Source organism: Elephas maximus, chromosome 11, assembly GCF_024166365.1.
Source record: "Elephas maximus indicus isolate mEleMax1 chromosome 11, mEleMax1 primary haplotype, whole genome shotgun sequence".
Classification (NCBI taxonomy): domain Eukaryota; kingdom Metazoa; phylum Chordata; class Mammalia; order Proboscidea; family Elephantidae; genus Elephas; species Elephas maximus.
The window spans coordinates 30,487,005-30,508,319 of NC_064829.1; the positions used below are offsets into that span (position 1 = coordinate 30,487,005).

Below are 21,315 nucleotides of genomic sequence, written 5' to 3' on the forward strand. Positions count from 1 at the left end.
AGCACATGAAAAGACGTGCAACATCATTAACCATAGGGAGATGCAAACCAAAACCACAACGAGGTACCAGATCATTCCCACTAGAATGGCTATGATCAAAAAATGGAGAATAACAGGTTTTGGTAAGGATGTGGAGAAACTGGAGCCCACATACATTGCTGGTGGGAATACAAAATGGTTCAGCTGCTATGGAGAACAGTTTCGTAGTTCCTTAAAAAGTTAAACATAAAACTACCATATGACCCAGCAACCCCAGTTTTAGGTATATACCCAAAAGAAATGAACTCAGGAACACAAACAGAAACCTGTACACCAATGTTCATTGCAGCACTATTCATAACAGCCAAAAGTAGAAACCACCTAAATGTCCATCAACAGATGAAGAGATAAACAAAATGAGGTATATACATACAGCCATAAAGAAAAACGAAGTTCTGATGCATGCCACATCACACGTAAACCTTGAAAACATTATACTGACTAAAATAACTCAGTCACCAAAAAAAAAAAAAAAAAACCTGTATGATCCCACTTATGCGAAATAGTCAAATGCATAGAGACCAAAGCATACAGTGGTTTTTGGGATGAGAGGCAGAGGGAGGGGGAGTCACTGCTCGGGGGCACTGAGTTTCTTTTAATGGTGGTGGAATAATTTGGACAAGAATAGTGGTGATGGTCACACAACATGATGAACATAATCAAATCACTGGATTGTACGTGTAAAGATTGTTGAATTGGCGAATGCTTTGTTATATGTATGTATCTAACAAAGCGTTTGCCAACTCAACAACTGTGTTTATAAACATACATATATACATACATACATACATATATATGCACACACAATAAAAAGGGAAGGATCTTTGTATGGCACACTAGAGAAATCACGTAACTGGTTTGGGGTCTCTGGACACACTAAGGGGCCCTGGTGGCATAGTCGTTAAGAGCTATGCCTGCTAACCAAAGGTAGCAGTCTGAATCCACCAGCCGCCCCTTGGAAACCCTATGGGGCAGTTCTACTCTGTCTTATAGGCTCGCTATGAGTCAGAATCGATTTGACAGCAACAGGTCAACAAGATACACTACAGGTTGAAAAGATCATTTATTTTAAGCCCACTAGTTGGAAATCTCTGTTTAAAAATATATTCAAATAACAAATATTCTTATTTTAATAACCTATATTTAATTTCAGAAGTCTCTTAGTGACACAAATGATAAAGCGTTTGACTATAAACCAAAAGGTTGACAGTTTGAGCCCACCCAGAAGTGCCTCGGAAGAAAGTCCGGGCCACCTGCTTCCAAAAGGTCCAAAAAACCAAAACCCAAACCCGTTGCCGTTGAGTTGATTCCGACTCATAGCGACCTAAAGGACAGAGTAGAACCGCCCCATAGAGTTTCCAAGGAGTACCTGGTGGATTCAAACTGCTGACCTTTTGGTTAGCAGCGGTAGCACTTAATCACTACACCACCAGGGTTTCCTCCAAAAGGTCACAGCCTTAAAAACCCTATGGAGCACAGCTGTACTCTTGATACGTATGGGGTCGCCATGAATCAGAATCAACTCACTGGCAACTGGCTGGATGGCACATTTAATTTTACAGAACAGGAAAATTTTAGGAGCAAATAAAATTACATGTAAAATAAAGCATTAATTTATTAAACAACCTAAATAATTTGAAAATTCCCAAAGTGCTAAAACAATGAGCATAGCTTCTTCCTTTCCCTTCTTTGGGTGTGCTTAATATTTTTTTTTTTTCCTGATCTTTCCCCAAGACAAAAAAATTGACCAGTGACTGTGAACTGGTACTCAAACACCCTCTCCAAGCCCAGTATTATGCAACTTCCCAGCAACACAATGGCATCTGAGCTCAGTTATCAGAGGCACCGTGTTCAGGTCCAGACAGGCAACCATTCCACTCTCCTATTCACGCAACAAATGGCCATCAACCACCCACATCATAGCAGCCATTCTAGGCCCTAGGGAATCAGTGACGAGACAAAATCTCTGCACTCATAGAACTTACAGTCTACTTACTGTAAGTCTACTGTGGGGAGAGAAACAGGTAAATAAGGGACCTATTTAGTAAGATGGCAGTGGGTTATTCAGTAAGTAGTTGTTGTTGTTAGTTGCTATGGAGTCAATTCCTACTCATGGCCACTCCATGTGTACAGAGTAGAACCGCTCCATAGGGTTTTCCTGGCTATAATCTTATGGAAGCAGATCACCAGGCCTTTTGGTTCTACGAGGTGGGTTCGAACCACCAATGTTTAGGTTAGCAGTTGAGCACAAGACATTTGTGCCACTCAGAGGCCTTTCTGGTATGTTAGATGGTGAAAAATACTAAAGACAATAATATGCTAAGAAGGGAATAAGGAGTACTGGGGGTAAAGTTGCAACCTTAAACAGGATGGCCAGGGACTTCACTGATAGAGTGCTGCTGGATTAAAAGCTGACAAAGGTGAGGAAGAGGGCCATGACCACCCCCACCCATGACAAAGGGGAGGGAGAGGGTTCTAGGGAGGAGCATTCCAGGCAGAGGAACGGTAAAAGTTCTGAGGTGCAAAGTCCTGGGGTAGAAATGGGTTCACATGTTTGAATAACATCAGAAAGCCACTGTCCTCAGAAGAAAGCAAGTAGAGCGAGCGTGAAGCCAAGTACAAGCAGGCAGAAGGCGTCAAGCAGAAGAGTCCATCACGAAGCTTTGTAGACCTTCGTAGCAACTGAGGCTCCTTCTCTTGGCGGGATGGAGTGCCAGCTGCGAAGAGTCATGATATGCACTCTTAACTTCATGTGGACACTAGATTCAGCTCTGGATGACATATTTTTAAAAAATAACCTGAGAGGGATTGGTAGAGTGAGGAAATGAAGGGTGTGGAAAGCTTAACGCAATAGTAAGAGTTGAGAGAACTTGGAGATGTTTGGCCTGGGGAAAAGAATAATTTACTAGTTGCTCCAAAAAGCTGAGGAATTTTCACAAGACAGGCAACAAGTTTTTCTGTTCAGACATGAAACCAGGAATTGAAAAAAAAAAAAAAAAACAGGGACATAAAATTGCACGTTACTGTAAAGTTTAACTCTCTAAAAACTTTAGATAGTGAAATGTGTGGTCTTAAAAGATAACTCACATATCGTCATAGCAGCAGTAGCAACAGTAGCAGTAGGAGCTACTGTATACAGCACCGATGTATGTTTACTCTATGGCAGGCATTATGCTGAATATTTGATACACCCCATCTCATATAATCTGCCCACAATCCTGTGAGGTAGGTATTATTACTGATAAGGAAACAAGCTTGGTGAGATTACATGACCTGGAGAGAATGGCATATCTAAGTGGCAGAACTGCAATCAAACTCAGGTCTAACTCAGGCTCTAAGCTCCTAACCATTGCACATGGTATAGTGACTATGTGTTCAGGAAGGGAAGTGTTTACATATATCATAAAATGGCCATCTAGCTGGCAGGCAGGAAGTGGTAGAGAGGATTCTTACAAATGGTAGAAAACTAAATGATATCTAAGAACCCACCACATTCTTAAAGTTTTTCATTGACTTCAAAATTTATGGCAACCTTGCACTTCTAACTATGGGTAAAGATCAATTAACAATAATTTCATTACAGAGTATGTTAAATTTCCTGTCCATTTCTATTGCTGATGCTAATCATTTTCTGGTTTTCAGTAATACATATTCTTTATTAGTTTCCCACATACAAGTCAAAGTAGGCTTGACTTCTCTCAAGTATATGAATTTTCTTGTCTCGTTTTTATAGTATCTGGTGATTCAAACATGTCTTCCATTTTTATTTTCCTGTGCTAACTCTGCAGACGAGATAAAATTCTTTTCAATTAAGTAATCACCCTTCAAAATATAAGAGTAAATCAACATTTGGTATCTAAAGTATAGAAGGACAATAAAATATAAACGTAGAGTGCAGATACACATAGATTTTAGGGATTAAACTGTGTCTCAGACACAGGAAAATCTCAAGCACCATCCTGCTTTGAGGGCTGGTTTCTTTATAACCTAAGTGGAGGGGCAATAAGAGAGTAAGGGGAATGAGGGGCGGCTGGCGCTGAGCACCCTCCACCACACTTTAACCACAGTAACTTCTGAATGGTTTGAAAAATAATGAAAAATCAATGCTCTGCACGGCAACTACGGGCCTATGTAAGGAGGGATAGTTTGACAACTCCGGGGTTTACATCTGGATAGAAAACATGATTAACTCTACTTACAAAGTTTTTCTCCACATATGGCCTGAAATATATAGTCAAGTTGATCTGCATGAACATGAAAAAAAAAAAAGTTCCCAGAGCAACATTTGCCATATATTTTAATTTGGGCCCCTGCTCTTAAATAATCTATAACAAAGTCAAGTAATAACAAGATATATACATTCCTGAAATAACATAAAGTAGAAATATATTCCTAACATTTTAACAACTATTTACTGAGTACTTACTATTTACAGAGAATCGCAAAATACAATCACCACACCTAAATGCACTCTGGGGCATAACCACATTCAACTAATTCACAAGAGAATGTTGTAAGTCAGTGGTTTCCAAACTGTGAGGCTATGAAAATACAGAACAATCTCTGATTCTCTTTTGGGGTAGGGCTAAAATAGTGATGGAGCCTACCTAAATACTGTGGATGAGACAGAAATCTGGCTTTGAATTCTCTTAAGGCCAAAACAGAAAGAGAAATACAATCAATTATGGGCTTTTAATTGTCCACGAGGAAAAAAAAAAAATACCAGTTCTTTGGGGAAAACAAACTCCCTCTTCGCCCTCACCTCTAATTTCTGATTCAGGGCAATACAGAGAGGAATATAAGTATTAGACGGCAAAATAACCAACAATATCATTAAAACTAATTTTTCTGGAAATGCCCCTCAATGGAAATTGAGAGTGTAACTCCAACTTACAACTCACTGAGGGCTATTTCTCAGTAAATCAAGGAAATATTGTTCAGGCTGAAGCATTCTGACAGACTAGTTGAGCCTTAGGATAACATCTAGAAATCTAGAGAAGTGGACAAATTCTGTATCTTCCAAAAATAGGGCCTCTACACCAAGCAAAATTTTCACAAAAAACTGGACAGCAAGTTCCTATTGAGAAATTAGAATATAGGTAGGTAATATGGAAACTCTGGTGGCGCATGGTTAAGTGCTACAGCTGCTAACCAAAGGGTTGGCAATCTGAATCCGCCAGGCGCTCCTTGGGAACTCTGTGGGGCAGTTCTACTCTGTCCTATAGGGTCGCTATGAGTCGGAATCCACTTGACGGCACTGGGTTTTTATGCAAAATGTGAAGGTACTTCAACATTCTTGCCCATCTGTTTATCTTATTTCTAAAGTTGATATCTTTTGTAAAAACTGAGAAATCAGCTTGTACAGATGACCACATCACCTTTGACCAGAGGCGGGCTGTCTTCCTGAGTAGCTGAATCTTCCTAATTCAATCAGTGTGTGATAGAGTGGGCTTTGTTCTGCAGCACTCAACTTGGAGACAGAAACCTGGATTTACTCCTAAATTGTGCTCCCTCCTAGCTACATAAGCTTGGGCAAGTCACTCAGCCTTCCCTTCCTTGGCAAAATAAATAACAGATCAATTGTTTTCAAACTGTGTTCTATGGAGATGCCTTAGTGGATGAAAGTGTGCTTTTACTTTGATCTTCTTATGTACCGGCATCTGTCCCCAATTAAACCTTTGAAAACCACCAGACTAGATTCTCTCAGTGTCTATGGCTTTGTGATCTTAAACACTAATTCATAACACAAAGTAAAACAATAAAAATGAAGAAAAAATTCAAAATCGAATCATTTCTATCACAAGAAATTTTACTAAGGAGGATTACACTCACAACCTCATTTCTAATTTAGCTACTTGAACCCAGAACAGCAGCAACAACAACAAAATCTTCCTCGTAGAACATTATTATATGTGAAGGCTGATTTCTCAAGTAAGCTAAAAAAAAAAAGCACAGTTCCCTGAATGCAGCAAATAATAGTTAGGGGAACAGATGATGCCCCTGTGCCTCCTGTCTGAGTGCCTGGCCACCACATGGAACAAGGCTGTGTGTTTCCAGCTGGGAGGTTCCAGGGGAGTTCACCTCCACCAGAGGACAGGCTTCTCACCTGAATCCCTCCTAACCACAGAGTCAGCTCCTGTGCTTCTTGTCATTCCTATCACTGCCTACTGCTTCCCACCAGTTTCTCTCATCTAACTCACCATGCCACAAATCACATTTCCTCTCCTCTACTTCTCCATTCTCTCCACTTCTTTGTCCCTGAATTGAACACAAAACCCTTTTAAGATATTTTTCTGAGAATAAAACATGGAAAGACTGTCTTACATAAAACTGGGACAGAGAGAGAAATTGTCTGTGTTACAGAGGAGGAATGTGAGGCCTTGGGGTAAATTCCCTAGAGTCATGCAAGGAAAGGGTCACTGATACTGGAATCCATGTCTCAGGACTCCAAATAATAGCCCCCAAAATCCACTGCCATCAAGTCGATTCCAACTCAGTAGAACTGCCCCATAGGATTTCCAAGGAGCGGCTGGTGGACTTGAACTGCCAACCTTTTTGGCAGGTTCATATTCTACCATACATACTTCCTTACTAGGCTTTCCACATACTCTCCCTGATTTTGTCTTCAGTTGGACTGTGTACAGAATAACAAAGGTCACATGGTAAATAGTAGTGAATGCCTGAGAATCTAAAGAAAATTTAGACACGGTTTGTCCTGGTTCTTTCCTCTTTGGACCCAGGTTTGGAGGAGAATGAAAGGGCAAGATGGAATATATTGAGCAGATCATAGAAAAGCCACTTAAAGTATAGGTGGAGGGAGGAAGTTAGGGGGAAAAACCAAAACCAAACTCGCTGCCATCAAGACGATTCCAACTCATAGCAACCCTACAGGACAGAGTAGAACTGCCTTATAGGGTTTCCAAAGAGCACCTGGTGGATTTGAACTGCCAATCTTTTGGTCAGCAGCCATAGCTCTTAACCACTATGCCACCAGGGTTTCCAAGTTAGGGAGAGACAAGAAAAAAAAAGAAGAGGCCAAGGGAATAATGATCATTCTTCTTCCATCATTCAAAATATCAAATGATAGAGAAGTTGTGAGGTGTAAGGAGAAAAAAGAAAGAAGGTAAGCAGCAAGGTGGGGATGAGAAATGGAAAGAAATGGCAAGCAGTGAAAACAAGAAAGAATTGGGGAATAATAAGATGTTGATTAAGAGGGAAGAATTGGAAGTGGTCAAAACCTTCCAAAAGTTTGAGGTGTTTTAAATATTAGAAATGCAATAACCTAGACTACATATACTAGCAGTCTGCAGTTTGTAAAGATGAGCCTAAAAAATAAATTATTAAAGTCTATAAAATAAAATTGTAGATGAAGCAAGTAATGATATATTCACTAAACTGCAAAACACCTGAACTAAGAAATGCCATGTTTCTTACGCAGGTAACACATGCCTTCTGTGTTCTTTTGCTGGCCACACCCTCCCCCCCAGAGGTATTTTCATAAGCACGCTATGCTAATTATTTTTACAGCAACTTGTGCCACAGAATTGGCTTGGTGGCCCTTGTGAGGCTTGTGAGGATTTCTCTGGGGGTGGGAAGGGTGTGGCCAGCAAACAAACGCAGAAAATGCCATTATTTGCGTAAAATTACAGTACATACACAATTTGAAATCTGGACAGGAACAAAATTTGAAAAAATTATCCACTTTAAAGTGACAGGGGATAATAAATACGTAGATCCTAGATCCTAGGGGAAGAAAATAGTAAGTTCAAAGAAAAATTATAGAGATAACTACAATAAAAGTAATTTACGAGGAACAGATGCATCAGATAAAAAAGCTAAAAGGAAGTTATTTCAAAAGTAATCAAGTAAACACACCTGTAGCAAGAATGATTTAGAGAGAGAGATCCACTTAAAGACAGAAATTTATTTGGAGATATCCAAAAAATATTAGAAAAAGGAAAAGAAGAGAGACTAGGAAAAGGATACATAATTACAGATCCAACATGAATTAAAAAGATAATAAAAGAACATTACGAGCAACTTTATAGAAATAAACTTCAAATTGTAAATAAACTCCTAGAAAAATACAACTTGTCAAAACTGACCCAAAAAGAAATAGAAACTAAAATAATTCTATAGTCATTAAATACATTTAATAAGTAGTTAAAAAAAAAAAAAAAAAGCCTCACAAGCATAAGATGGTTTTTCAGGGAAATTCTATTAAAATTTCAAGGAATAAAAACCAAAAAACCAAACGCATTTCTGTCAAGTCAATTCCAATTCATAGCAACTCTACAGGACAAAGTAGAACTGTTCCACATGGTTTCCAAGATTTTAAGTCTTTATGGAAGCAGGCTGCCACATCTTTCTCCCTCAGAGTGACTGGTGGGTTTGAATCGCAGACTTTTAAGTCAGCAGCCAAGTGCTTCAACCACTGTGCCACCAGGGCTCCATTTTTAAGGAATAGATCATTTCAATTTTATACAAACTCTTCCAGAAGACAGCAAAAGAAACAATACTCCCAAACTCATTTTATGAGGCCAGTATAACCTTGATACAAAAGCCTGATGAGGACAGAAAAAAAAAAAAAAAGGAAATTACAACCCAATCTCATGCATAAACACAGATGCTAAAATCTAAAAGAAACCAATCAAGGTGTATGTTAAAGATAATACACCGTGACCAAATTAGGTTTATTCCAGAATACAAGGATGACTTATCATTAGAAAAAGTCTAAAAATATAATTTACCACCTTAGCAAATTAAAACAAACAAATAAACAAAAAAATGCTCCTAATAAATGTGGAAAGGGCATTGGATAAAATTAAATGCCCTTTCATGATTTAAAAAAAACAATATAAGAATGAAAGGAAATTTAATTAACCTGACAAATGGTACTTATTAAGTATCACTCTTCATGGGAAATCATTAGAAGTTAGAAGCATGCCTGCCTTTTTAAAAATACAGACTCCCACTATATTAAGAACAGTAACAAAATAAGAGGTGTGAGAATTAAAAGAAACAAAACTAATTTTTCACAGATTATGATTGTCTACATAGGCTGGGGTCCCTGGAGGGCACAAATGGTTTGTGTTAGAATACTAACCTAAATGTTGGTGGTTCAAACCCACTCATCGGTGTTGCAGAACAAAGGTCTGGCGGTCTGCTTCTGTAGAAGATTACAGCCAAGAAAACCCTGCGGAGCGCAGCTCTACTCTGTAGCACAGAGGCCACAGTGAGGCAGAGTCAATTTGATGGCAAGGAGTTTGGGAGTTTTCTGTTGGTTTTGGTGCATAGACTGGGTCACGATTTTTTTATTTCTGCTTCCTCACTCCCATTTTTACTCCTCTGCTCATGCTTCCTATGTCATGCTTCTAAAACTTCTTCATCAAAGTTTCCAGTGACCTCCTAGTTACCAAACCCAATGGGCACGTTTCAGTTCTCACCTTAAATTCTTCGCAGCATTCACAGGAGAGACCACTACTGCTTTCCTGGAATGCCTGTCTATGCTGATCTCCTCTGTTCTCTTCTATACTCTCTCCTGCCTCTGGCTGCTCTTTCTCAGTGTTCTCCATTAGCTCCCTGTCTTAGTCACAATACTGGGAATCATGGCCTAACCAAGTTACACATATTTTGGGGGAACACAATTCAATCCATTACATTTCCTTTCTTCCACGTGTCTTTCAAATGTCAGTATTTAATCCTTTGATTTCAAACTTTTTCAATCTATACATTTCCTAGGCAATGTTATTTACTCCTTCAGCTTCAATTGCCACATTTATACCATTCCCAGTACTGATGGTTCCCAATTTTTTATCGGACAAGTAAGGATAGCTTCACTGGGATGTCAACATGTTCAAAAGTGAACTTATCTTTCCCACTCCCTTACTCCAAACCTAAGTCACCTTCTACCCTCCAGTGACTTAAGCCATAAACCTGGGAGCTATCTATGACTACACCTTTTCCTACATTGCCCACATTCAATCTATTATGGGCTCCATTTATTTTGTTTCTCTATTTTCTGTATCTCTCTCTGCTTGGTATCTTCCCTTCCTTTTCCACAGTCACTAACTTGGGTCTGGCCCTGATTATGCCTCTTGGATTCCTCTGACTGGTCACCCTACTTTCAGGTCTGTTCTCCTCTAATCCTTCTTAAAGCTGCCCAGTGTTCTTTCTAAGGAACAGATCTGATTAAATCTTTCCCCTGATTAAAATCCTTCAGTGATTCTACATGACCAAGATAAGGCTCAAACTCTTTAGGTATACTGTACAAAATCCTTCAAGAAGATGCTGCTTAAATCCATCTAGCCTTTATTTTCTCTTTATTCTGCCGCCTCTGTTCTGATCATAGTGACCTTAGTGCTGGAATTGTTTTCTGTTGCCTCTGAGTATGTTGTGGCTTCTTTAAGCATCTATGTAGTCATCTGGCTCCTACAGTGAACTCAAAGTTCTATGAAGACAGACTTGTCTAGCAGTCTCAGGCAAGGTAAACATTCTATAAATACCATATGAATTAATCAAGGAAAAGTTTTTACATAAATTAATAGGTGTCAAATTTACTATGGATCGTTATAAAAATGTATGGGGGTTACATCCCTAACCTTCTGAAGTTAAAATGAGTGAAAAATTATGTCTGTCTATAATTCATTCAAAACTCATCAAAGAGTATAAAGCCAGGCACTACACTTTATACTGGGAAGAAAACAGGGAACAACACAAACACAACTGCATGCAAGTTACAGTCTTGGTACCACTATGAGATGCAAAACTTACCAGGATAGACCTTAGAGAAAGCCAAGCATAACAATACACATATATACACACACGTTTCATGCTAATAATTAAACCTGTAAGAACATAACTCCAAAAACTCCACAAAAGTTGTCAAAATCAAATACAGATTCATTTTACATAAATCTCACTTTCATTTATGTGTAACTTAATGTCCTAGTTACTTCCAAAATTAATTTTTAGCAGTATATTACTGGATTTTATATACAATAAGCTGGAAATTCAGGAATATGTGTTATATAATATAAACCAAGTAAAATTCCTAAATTTCTCCTTTTCAATGAAATGTTTTCTTATTATCTTCAGAGAGCTGATAAACACAAGAGTAGTAATAAGTTCACAAAACCTTTTTATAGCAATATACATTATGTCATAAAATATACACAGTTTAGATTATGATGTTGCATAATTATTTTATGTACAGTATTTAAAATGTGCCTGAGTAGTATTTATAAAATACCCTGAATACTAGCACACGCTTTTGTTTTTAATATGGAAAACTTGATAGGCTTTTTTATTTCCCCCTATTCTCTAGGTGGCTCAACTGCAAGTAAAGAGTCACTTTCACCATCAATGAAAGCCCCTAAAATTAACCTTTAATAAAGGCTTCAAAAGAGGGCAGACTAGAGTCCAACACCCATATTCACAGTGATACAAATTCTTTTAAGATCCCAGGCTAGTAAAAGCAGTATTGGGACAAATATTAAACAGATCTTTGGTCTTTATGTTTATATTAAAAATCCACTAAGTGGGAACTGAGCTAACTTGACAAAGTGATCAGCTTCGGGGCTGAAATCAAGCATTACTTAGAAGAGACTAAATTTGGTGTGTCCTCAAACTGAAAAGAAAATCTGCATTCAGAGCCCCATATTGGAGCCTACACATTACTCCACCAACACGCATTTCAAGCATTTTTCTCTGTTGAAAAAGATTCCTGCTAGGCAATGCTATATGCCTTCAAAATCAAATGCCTTAATTCTGTCTTTGAGCCTAATTAAAATTAAGAAACTTTTAATAGAGTTAGGAACTCTCAGAAGAGGCACTAAGCTCTTCCCTAGCTTTTCACTGCCCTCCCTCCTCCCTAGAAAAATCCAGCACAAGAGAAAACACAAAGCAACTAGCCACATGCTCTCAATGCTAGGGAACGTGATTCCCCACTGGCTTGGGCTACAAAGAAAGCCTATGAGTAATCAAAAATCCTTAATCAAAACATTAAACTTGTAAGCCGCCTCCCCACTCCACAACCCCAATATAATTTCCGTTCTCTCCTCAATCCATTCAGGCATTTCCCCTCCTATTCTTGGAATTTTATTGGCCTCTAAACGCTAATGTAAGTTCATCCCAATGTCAGCCAGGGCAGAAACATGTAAAAAATCACTAACTTGGAAGGTTATTTAGGACAATAATGCCTTTCACTGCCTTACTCCTCCCACTCCAGTACCACTTGACCTAATACTAATATGTAGCCAAAGAAACTGTCTACGCGCTTTTCCCCCCAGTGGCCCTTGCTGCAGGAGCTGACCCAGGCATGCTCCCGCGGGAAGACCCTGCTTTGGTCCTGGAGAGAGGGGCGCCCAGCTCTGCGTACCCCTCCCCACACGTTCCCGGCTGTACTCCAGGGCCCGCACATCCAACTATTCTTGGATCTACTAACATCCCTAGATCACGTCTGGCCGCCCTCCCTCCTCCCTCCTCCCTCCTCACAGTCTTCTGTGGTCCCAAGGGCTGACCCAGCAAAGCCACAGCCCAGGCACTCACACCCACCCACCTGGGCTGGATCTCCGGACCCCGGCTGGCGCTGCCCAGGGAGCTCCAGCAGCAAATGCGCTTGGCCGTTCCTCTTCCTCACTAGCCGATCTGGGAGGCGCGACCCAGGGCGGCACTGCAAGGTCTCCCTAAGTCACCTTCGAGCTGCCCGCTCCTGGGTCCAGCTTAGTAGCAGCGCCCGCCTCCCCCGCGAGGTCGAGGTTGGAAGGAGGCGCGGCCTCAGTCCAGGGCTCCCCTCCCTGGCGCCGGCGCCTGGGGCCAGCGAGGTTGGCCCTGCACCCCTGGGCCCTGCGGCGCAGACCGCCCTCCAGGGCTCGCCGGGGACAGAGCAGGCGGGTGGCGGTGCCCGGGAAAACGGCCTGCGGCGGGCGGATCCACGCTGCTTTCGTCGTCCCTCCCACCTCCCTCGGCCCTCCCTTCTTGCCAGAAGCAGTGCAGGTAGTCAAGGGCCAGGGGCAGCGAGAGGCAGCACACAGCCCCTCAGAGCAGAGCAGACCCTGCAGATGGTGCCGGGATTTTTCTGGGAAGGGAAGTAAGGAAACTGCTACTTGTGCTTGGCGTCCTCAGCGCGGAGGCGCCTGCAAGGTCCTAGAGTGGGCTGTGTACACAGCCCTCCCCGAGACGCCTTCATGGCAACTTGAACGGGCTAGCTCGCCCTGTGAAAAGCAAAGGAATCCTCTCTTCTGAAGCCTTCCTCTTGGAGGATAACTGACACTTACTCAAGGCTTACACTGAAGAGTTAGTAATTTCAACTCCAAAACAAAAACTGAGCTACAGTCTTCATCTATTTGTTTTTATATACTCGTTGGTCTATGATTTGAGTAATGAAGAAGAAAGATATTAATCCTATTAATGTGATGTCTACTTATTTCTTATCCCGGACAGGCTTGAAGGGTAGAAGGCTCCAAGGACAGGAAAACCCACCACATAAATAACCTAACCCACTGTTTTGTTTTGTTTTACTGCTGTAGAGTCAATTCCAACTCATAGTGACCCTATAGGACTGAGTAGAACTGCCCCATAGAGTTTCCAAGGAGCGGCTGGTGGATCTGAAGGGCCAAACTTTTGGTTAGCACTTAACCACTTTGCCACCAGGGTACACTTAAATGATATATTCCGGTTAATGACATTTCTGGTTAACTATGAGACTGGGGGATGGGGAAGGGGAATTTGTTCCAACAGTAGCTGTAAACTGCAGCGGTTAAAGCTCTCGGCTGCTAAGTGAAAGGCTGGCCCATCGAATCCATCAGTTGCTCCTCAGGAGAAAAATGTGGCAGTCAGCTTCTGTAAAGATTATGGCCTTGGTAACCCTGTGGGACAGTTCTACTCTGTCCTATAGGTCGCTGTGAGTCAAAACTGACTCAACGGCAAGGGTTTGGCTATTAAGGTGTATAAATCTGTCCTCGTACTTTAATTAGCCCAGAGTAATAATGAACAAAACAATATTTCCTTGACAAGAGCCTAGCGTACTTCATGTTTATCAGGGCAAGCAGTGGTATTAGCTGTACCTGTGCTCCTGATGCAGAAGGTGTAACACATGACACAAAGCCATACTTTCAGAGAATGGAACTAATATAGATGAGGTTTCAAAATGTGGTTAAAAAGCAGAATGCGGTTTGTTTTATTTCTTTTTAATTCTAAATTGATAACTCAGTATTATTGCATTTAGAAAAGTCAACGTTTGGCACTAACGAGGAGTCCTGCTACAGAGTCTTTCTCCCTAGGCCAGAAAAACCAGAGAATGAATTCAGTTTACAAAACTAATGTGAAACAACAAAACAATGAACAACAAAGGCTACTCTGTTTTAGAAGGAAGTTTACAGAGTACCTAAAATGTGTCAGGCACTGAACTGAGGCACTTCGCATAAACAACTCATTTGTATTCTCATTTTCAGATTTGGAAACAGAATTAATTCCCAAACAAATTAATTTGCTTAAGGACTGGGTAGTGGTGTTTAGATCCAGACTGTCCTGACCCCAAAGCTTCTATTTGTTACTTTTGAGATCCATTATTCACTCATTCAAATATTTATTAATCACCTACTATATGCCAAGTACTATGCTAGACACAGAAGCTACAAAAATAACTACGATATAGTTGCTTCCTTAGGGAGCTCCAGTGCGGTAAATACATCTCAGACACATAAATATATAATCACACAACATGACACAAGCACTTGCATATCAAGGATTCATGGAACAGGAGGAACACAACTCAGTTTTGATGGGTGGAGCCTAGGATTAGGAAATTTATAGTCATCCAGGACAGCAATCCTAAGAATTTTCTCTAAAACAGCAGCAATAGGGAACTTGTATGCAAAGGTGGGGGAGGAAAGCGAAGAGAGATAGACAAACAAGATTTAAGAGGTAAAACTGACAAGGCTTGGTTAAACATGGTGATAAGGAAGAAGGATAAACCAAACACAGCTCCTATGTTTTAGGCTTGAGTTACTGAATAGGTGGTAGTTCTATCCTTGAGTTGAACTGGTAACTCAGTTTAGGCACATTGGTTCTGAAATACTTGGTATAACCCATATGCAAATCTTTCAAAAGGCAGCTGGATATACTGGTTCAGAGCTTGGGAGAGATCTGAGATGGAGAGATCTGAGTCATCATGGATTTCTGGCTAAAGGAGAGTGTGAGATCATCCACGGAGAATGCTAAGAGTGAGAAGGCCACCCACAGAACCCTAGAGAATATTCACATTTAAGGTACAGGCAAAAGAAAAGATGCTTTAGGAGGAAACTGAGGAGGACCTGCCATAAAGGAAGAAGCCAGAAGAGGGAGGCACATGGAAGCCACAGAGAATTCCAAAAAGCAGGAAGCAGTCAAACGCCAGGTCCTTCAAAAGGCAAGCAAGATAATTTAAAAATGTCCTCTGATTTTGCAATAAGAAGGTATTGGCAAGAACAGTTTCAGTGAAGTAGTTGTGAACTAAAGAATCAGAAAGTATCATATTTTCAAAAACAGAATTGGAAAGGGATATAGGATGATAGGATCATAACTAAGTGAATGAAGAATTTAAAAGAAGAGAGGAGCTATTTTTTGAAGCAAGGTACCTAGAGAAGCAGAACAGGAGACAGATGCTTCCAACAAAAGGAAAGCAGAAAGGATGGGAGAGGAAGCAAATAAAAACTGGAGGGATGTAGGGGTAAGGAGTTGATAGTCTAATGTTTAACAAACAAATTTTGGGTGGAATAGAGGAAAATGAGGAAATGTAGAGAGGAGAGCTTTAGAGAGGGGGCAAGGCCTGAAAGAGGTATTTTAAACATTAGGAAACAAAAGAAATTAGGGATCCAAAATGACTAAAGGGCTGCTGGGAAGCATCCAAAAAAACCCACTGCCCTGGAGTAGATTCCGACTCAAAGTGACCCTATAGGACAGAGTAGAACTGCCCTAAAGAATTTCCAGGGAGCGCCTGGTGGATTCGAACTGCCAACCTTTTGGTTAGCAGCGGTAGCTCTTAACCACCACGCCACCAGGGTTTCCATGGGAAGCATAGGAAGCTAAAATAATTTATTAGACTCCATGGAATTTGTAGTTATAAATCCACACGAGTGCATGATTTCTCTCCACAGATATCTGCATCCTGTTCAGAGCAGCAACACGTGGTTCCAAGTTAGAGTCTGACTCTTCCCATTACCCTACAAATTTAGCACTATCACCCAATCATATACTCGGGTCACATCTGTTTAGCTGTCAAGAGATTAAACATGAAAGAATGGAATATTTTATAAGTGAGTTGTTGTTCAGGTTGAGGTGCTGTCGAGCTGGTTCCAACTCATAGTGACTATATGTATAACAGAACAAAAGGCTGCCATTCTCACAATTGTTGCTATGTTGGAGCCCATTGTTGCAGCCACTGTGTCAATCCATCTCACTGAGGGTCTTCTTCTTTTCCACTGACTCTCTACCAAACACAATCCTCTTCTCCAGGGACTGGCCTCTCCTGATAACACGTCCAAAGTGCCTGAGATGAAGTCTTGCCATTCTTCTCACTGCTAAGAAGCATCCTGACTTTACTTCTTCCAAGACAGATTTATTTGTTCTTCTGGCAGTCTGTGGTATACTCAATGTTCTTCACCAACACTGTAATTCAAAGGCATCAATATTTCTTCGGTCTTTCTTATTTACTGTCCAGCTTTCACATGCGTATGTGTGTGTTGTGTTAGGTGCCTTCAAGTTGCTTCTGACTCACAGCGACCCTACATACAACGGAAGAAAACACTACCTGCTCCAGTGCCATCCTCACAATTGTTATGCCTGAGCCCACTGCTGCAGCCACTGTGTCAATCCACCTTGGTGAGGGTCTTCCTCTTTTTCGCTGACCCTCTACTTTACCAAACATGATGTCCTCCTCCAGGGATTGATCCCTCCTGATAACACGTCCAAAGTATGTGAGCATTCTGGCTATATTCCTTCCAAAACAGATTTGTTCATTCTTCTGGCAGTCCATGGTCTATTCAGTATTCTTTGCCAACACCATTATTCAAAGGCATCAATTCTTCTTCAGTTTTCCTTATTCATTATCCAGCTTTCACATGCATATAAGGCGATAGTAAACACCATGGCTTGGGTCAGACCACCTTTGCTCTTTAAAGCGACAACTTTGCTTTTTAATACTAGAGAGGTCTTTTGCAGCAGATTTGCCCAATGCTTCCATGGGCATTGATTGTGAATCCAAGTAAAATGAAGTCCTTGACAACTTCAATATTTTCTTTGTTTATCATGATGTTGCTTATTGGTCCAGTTATGAGCATTTCTGTTTTCTTTATGTCGAGGTATAATCCATACTGAAGGCTGTAGTCTTTGATCTTCAGTAAGTGCTTCAAGTTGTCTTCATTTTCAGGAAGCAAGGTTGTGTCATCTGCATATGACAGGTTATTAATGAATCTTCCACCAATCCTGAGGCCCCATTCTTCTCCATATAGTCCAGATTCTCGGATTATTTGCTCAACATACAGATTAAGTAAGTACGATGAAAGGATATGACCCTGACACATACTTTTTTTTTTTTTTTTTTTAGTTAAACCATCTATTATCTCCTTGTTCTGGTCGAATGACTGCCTCTTGGTCTATGTACAGGTTTCTCATGAGCACAATTAAGTGTTCCAGAATTCCCATTCTTCACAATGTAATCCATAATTTGTTATTATCCACACAGCTGAATGCTTTCACATCGTCAATGAAACATAGGTGAACATCTTTCTACTATTCTTTGCTTTCAGCCAAGATCCATTTGACATTAACAATTATATCCCTCATTCCATGTCCTCTTCTGAATCCAGCTTGAATTTCTGGGAGTCCCCTGTCGATGTTAATGATATCGTTTGTTAATTTTCACATTCCGCTAGATCACCCTTCTTTGGAATGGGCACGTACATGGATCTCTTTCAGTTAGTTGGCCAGGTAGCTCTCTTCCAAACATCTTGGTATAGACAAATGAGTGCTTCTAACATTGCATCCATTTGCTGAAACACCTCAATTGGAATTCTGTCAATTCCTAGAGCCTTGTTGTTTTTTTTTTTTGCCAATACCGTCAATACAGCTTTGACTTCTTCCTTCAGTACCATTGGTTCTTGATTATATGACACCTCCTGAAATGGCTGAAAGTCAACCAAATCTTTCTGATACAGTGACTCTGTATATTCCTTCCATCTTTGATGATTCCTGCATCATTCAATTCTTTGCCTATAGAATCCTTCAATATGGCAACACAAGGCTTGAATTTTTTCTTCACTTCTTCAGCTTAGGAAAAGTCACGTGTCTTCTTCCCGCTTGGTTTTCTGACTCCAGGTCTTTACACAAGTCATTATAATACTTCACTCTGTCTTCTCGAGTCACCCTTTGAAATCTTCTGTTCAGCTCTTTTACTTCATGGTTTCTTCCTTTTGCTTTAGCTACTCTACGTTCAAGAGCAAGTTTCAGAGTCTCTTCTGACATCCATTTTGGTCTTTTCTTTCTTTCGTCTCTTTTTAAGGAATGACCTTTTGCTTTCTTCATGCATAATTTCCTTGATGTCATCCTCCCACAACTTACCTAACCGTCTACCATTAGTGTTCAAGGTATCAAGTCTATTCTTGAGATGGTCTCCAAATTTATGTGGGATATACTCAAGATCATACTTTAGCTCTTGTGGGCTTGCCTTAATTTTTTTCAGCTTCAACTTGAACTTGCATATGAGCAATTGATGGTCTATTTCACAGATGGCCCTTGGCCCTGTTCTGACTGATGTTAATGAGCTTTTCCATCATCTCTTTCCACAGATGTAGTCGATGGTGATTTCTGTGTATTCCCTCTGGCGAGGTCCACATGTATGGTTGCTGTTTATGTTGTTGAAAAAAGGTATTTCTTGCAAAATACTATCACCCAATCTCCAGCATCATTTCTACCACCAAGGCCGTATTTTCCAGCTATTCATCCTTCTTCGTTTTCAACTTTTACATTCTAATCACCAATAATTATCAATGCATTGTGATTACATGTTTGATCAATTTCAGACTGCAGAAGTTGGTAAAAATCTTCAATTTCTTTATCTTTGGCATTAGCGGTTGGTGCATAAATTTGAATAATAGTCATAGTAACTGGTCTTCCATGTAGATGTAAAGATATTATCACTGGCAGTGCTGTATTTCAGGAAAGATCTTGATATGTTCTTTTTGTTGATGAATGCAATGCCATTCCTCTTCAATCTGTCATTCCTGGCATAGTAGACCATATGATTGTCTGATTCAGAACGGCCAATACCAGTCTATTTCAGCTCACTAATGCCTAAGATATCGATCTTTATGCACTCCATTTCATTTTTGCCAACTTCCAACTTTCCTTCATTCATACATCATCCATTCCATGTCCTGATTACTAATGCACGTTTGCAACTATTTCTTCTCATTTTAAGTCATGCCACATTGGTTAAGGAAGGTCCCAAAGGCTCTACTCCATCCATGTCATTAAGGTCAACTCTTCTTTGAGGAGGCAGCTCTTCCCCAACAATATTTTGAGTGCCTTCTAACCTGAGGGGCTCGTCTTGCATCACTATATCAGACAATGTTCTGCTAGTACACATAAGATTTTCACTGGCCCATCTTCCATGACTTTAAATAGGTAAGTTCCTAAATTGGAAAAACAGATTTGACTAATATCTAGGGGAGCTTGACGATACACAAAACAAGAGGGATATCAACAGTGGCTTCTATGTGACACTTCAACCACTTGATACCACCCTTTGGTGAGGAAAACTGTGGACATAAAAATGATTCATGAAAGGAGTTTCTAGGCTTTTGAACAGGACTAACAATGTTAAAAACAAAACAAAAAAAAAAAAGCAGTAACATCCGGCTATATTATGTTTCTGAGTACTCCACTCTAAAAACACAAGTTTCTCTTTAGATCAATCACAAACTTTACAGCTTATTTTATGTATTATAATTTTTGACTAGTGTAAGTAGTTTTACTTACGAATAAAATCTGCCTACGATAAAACCTCATGTATCTAGAGGTCATATAGGAACCTCAATTATCTAGGTCATATCAGAACATCCCCAAATATGCCCAAACACCCATGTACCACAGAAACAGAAGATACAAAATCCAGACACCAGGGCCTTTACTCATTGTAAATCCCCTAAAATTTTCATTCAGAGCCAACTTACTCTTACTGTGGACATAATTTTACCAAATTTGGTTATCTGGCTTTCTTTTTAATAAACAGCAGATTAGAAAGAGTAAATCAGTATTCCACTGCAAAAAATAAGTACCCAATTGACCTAAATACGAAGTGATGTAGTTTATAAAAAGCCACAAAGAGCAAACAAGAATTTAAAAAGCATTAGCAGGATAGGGCCACTGAGTAGAGAATCACACAGTCCTATAAACAGCCTCTACAGGCATCTCTGTATTAAGGCACAGTATAATTATTAATACACAAAAGCACAATCCTGAGGCACCTAGAAAAGATGAAATTCAGTTTACAAATTTTAGTTTAAGAAATATGTAACATCTTATAATAATGTCCATGAAAAGAGAGGAGAATACAACCTGTTTTGCTGCTGTGGGGGCTGGGGTGATTTACATCTCTTGGATCCCTATTACGTGCCAGGTACTACACAAGGTATGTTACCAACATGATTTCATTTCCTCTTCAAAACAATCCTTTCTGCTTGGTCATCATTTTAAAAAGGAGGTTATATTTACAAACTGAGGCGAAGAGAGACTAAACAGCAGAGCCAGGAATAAGGCCCAGGTCTGCGTGACCATCAATGTTCTTCAAATAAAATTTCCAAATAATAGAAACATAATTTAATGAGGCTAGATATATACAGTGTTACAGTACATAACTTTTCCACTCTGACCTCAATTAAGCCATTAAATTCCTATGCTGCAATTCTTCGGCATCTGAAAGACTAACCTCAATGTTGCCACTTACCTTCCAAATACTTTTGAGGCCTTCTCATTGTCTATAATCTTATTTCTCAGAAGGAAATCCATGGATTCTACGAAGGGCCTCACAGAGTTAGTATTTCATAGAATTACTGAGAAGAAATCTTAAAGATACTATGAAAGTTTGAAATAATAAATACCATGTACTAGATAAATCCTATGTGCCAGGCAGTATGCTAATATTCATATTATTCATCTATATGCATTTGATCCCCACACCTGAGATGTTTATATATTTCCATTTACAGAAACTTGCCTGAGGTCCCACAGCTGTTCAGA

General features: G+C 40.0%; 1 protein-coding gene across 6 annotated transcripts in view; it reads right to left on the reverse strand.

Annotated features, from left to right (window-relative positions):
• The window catches only part of OSBPL1A (oxysterol binding protein like 1A), a 256,420-nt gene that overhangs the window by 107,879 nt on the left and 127,226 nt on the right, over positions 1–21,315 (reverse strand). Inside the window, exon 1 of one of the 6 annotated variants that reach the window (XM_049901663.1) lies at positions 12,599–12,730. The exons of 4 other annotated variants lie outside the window; for them this stretch is intronic. The gene's annotated coding sequence lies outside the window, so the exon portion shown is untranslated. Of the gene's footprint in view, positions 1–12,598; positions 12,731–21,315 lie in introns of those variants that run through there. One more of the 6 variants, XM_049901664.1, reaches the window with a different exon arrangement.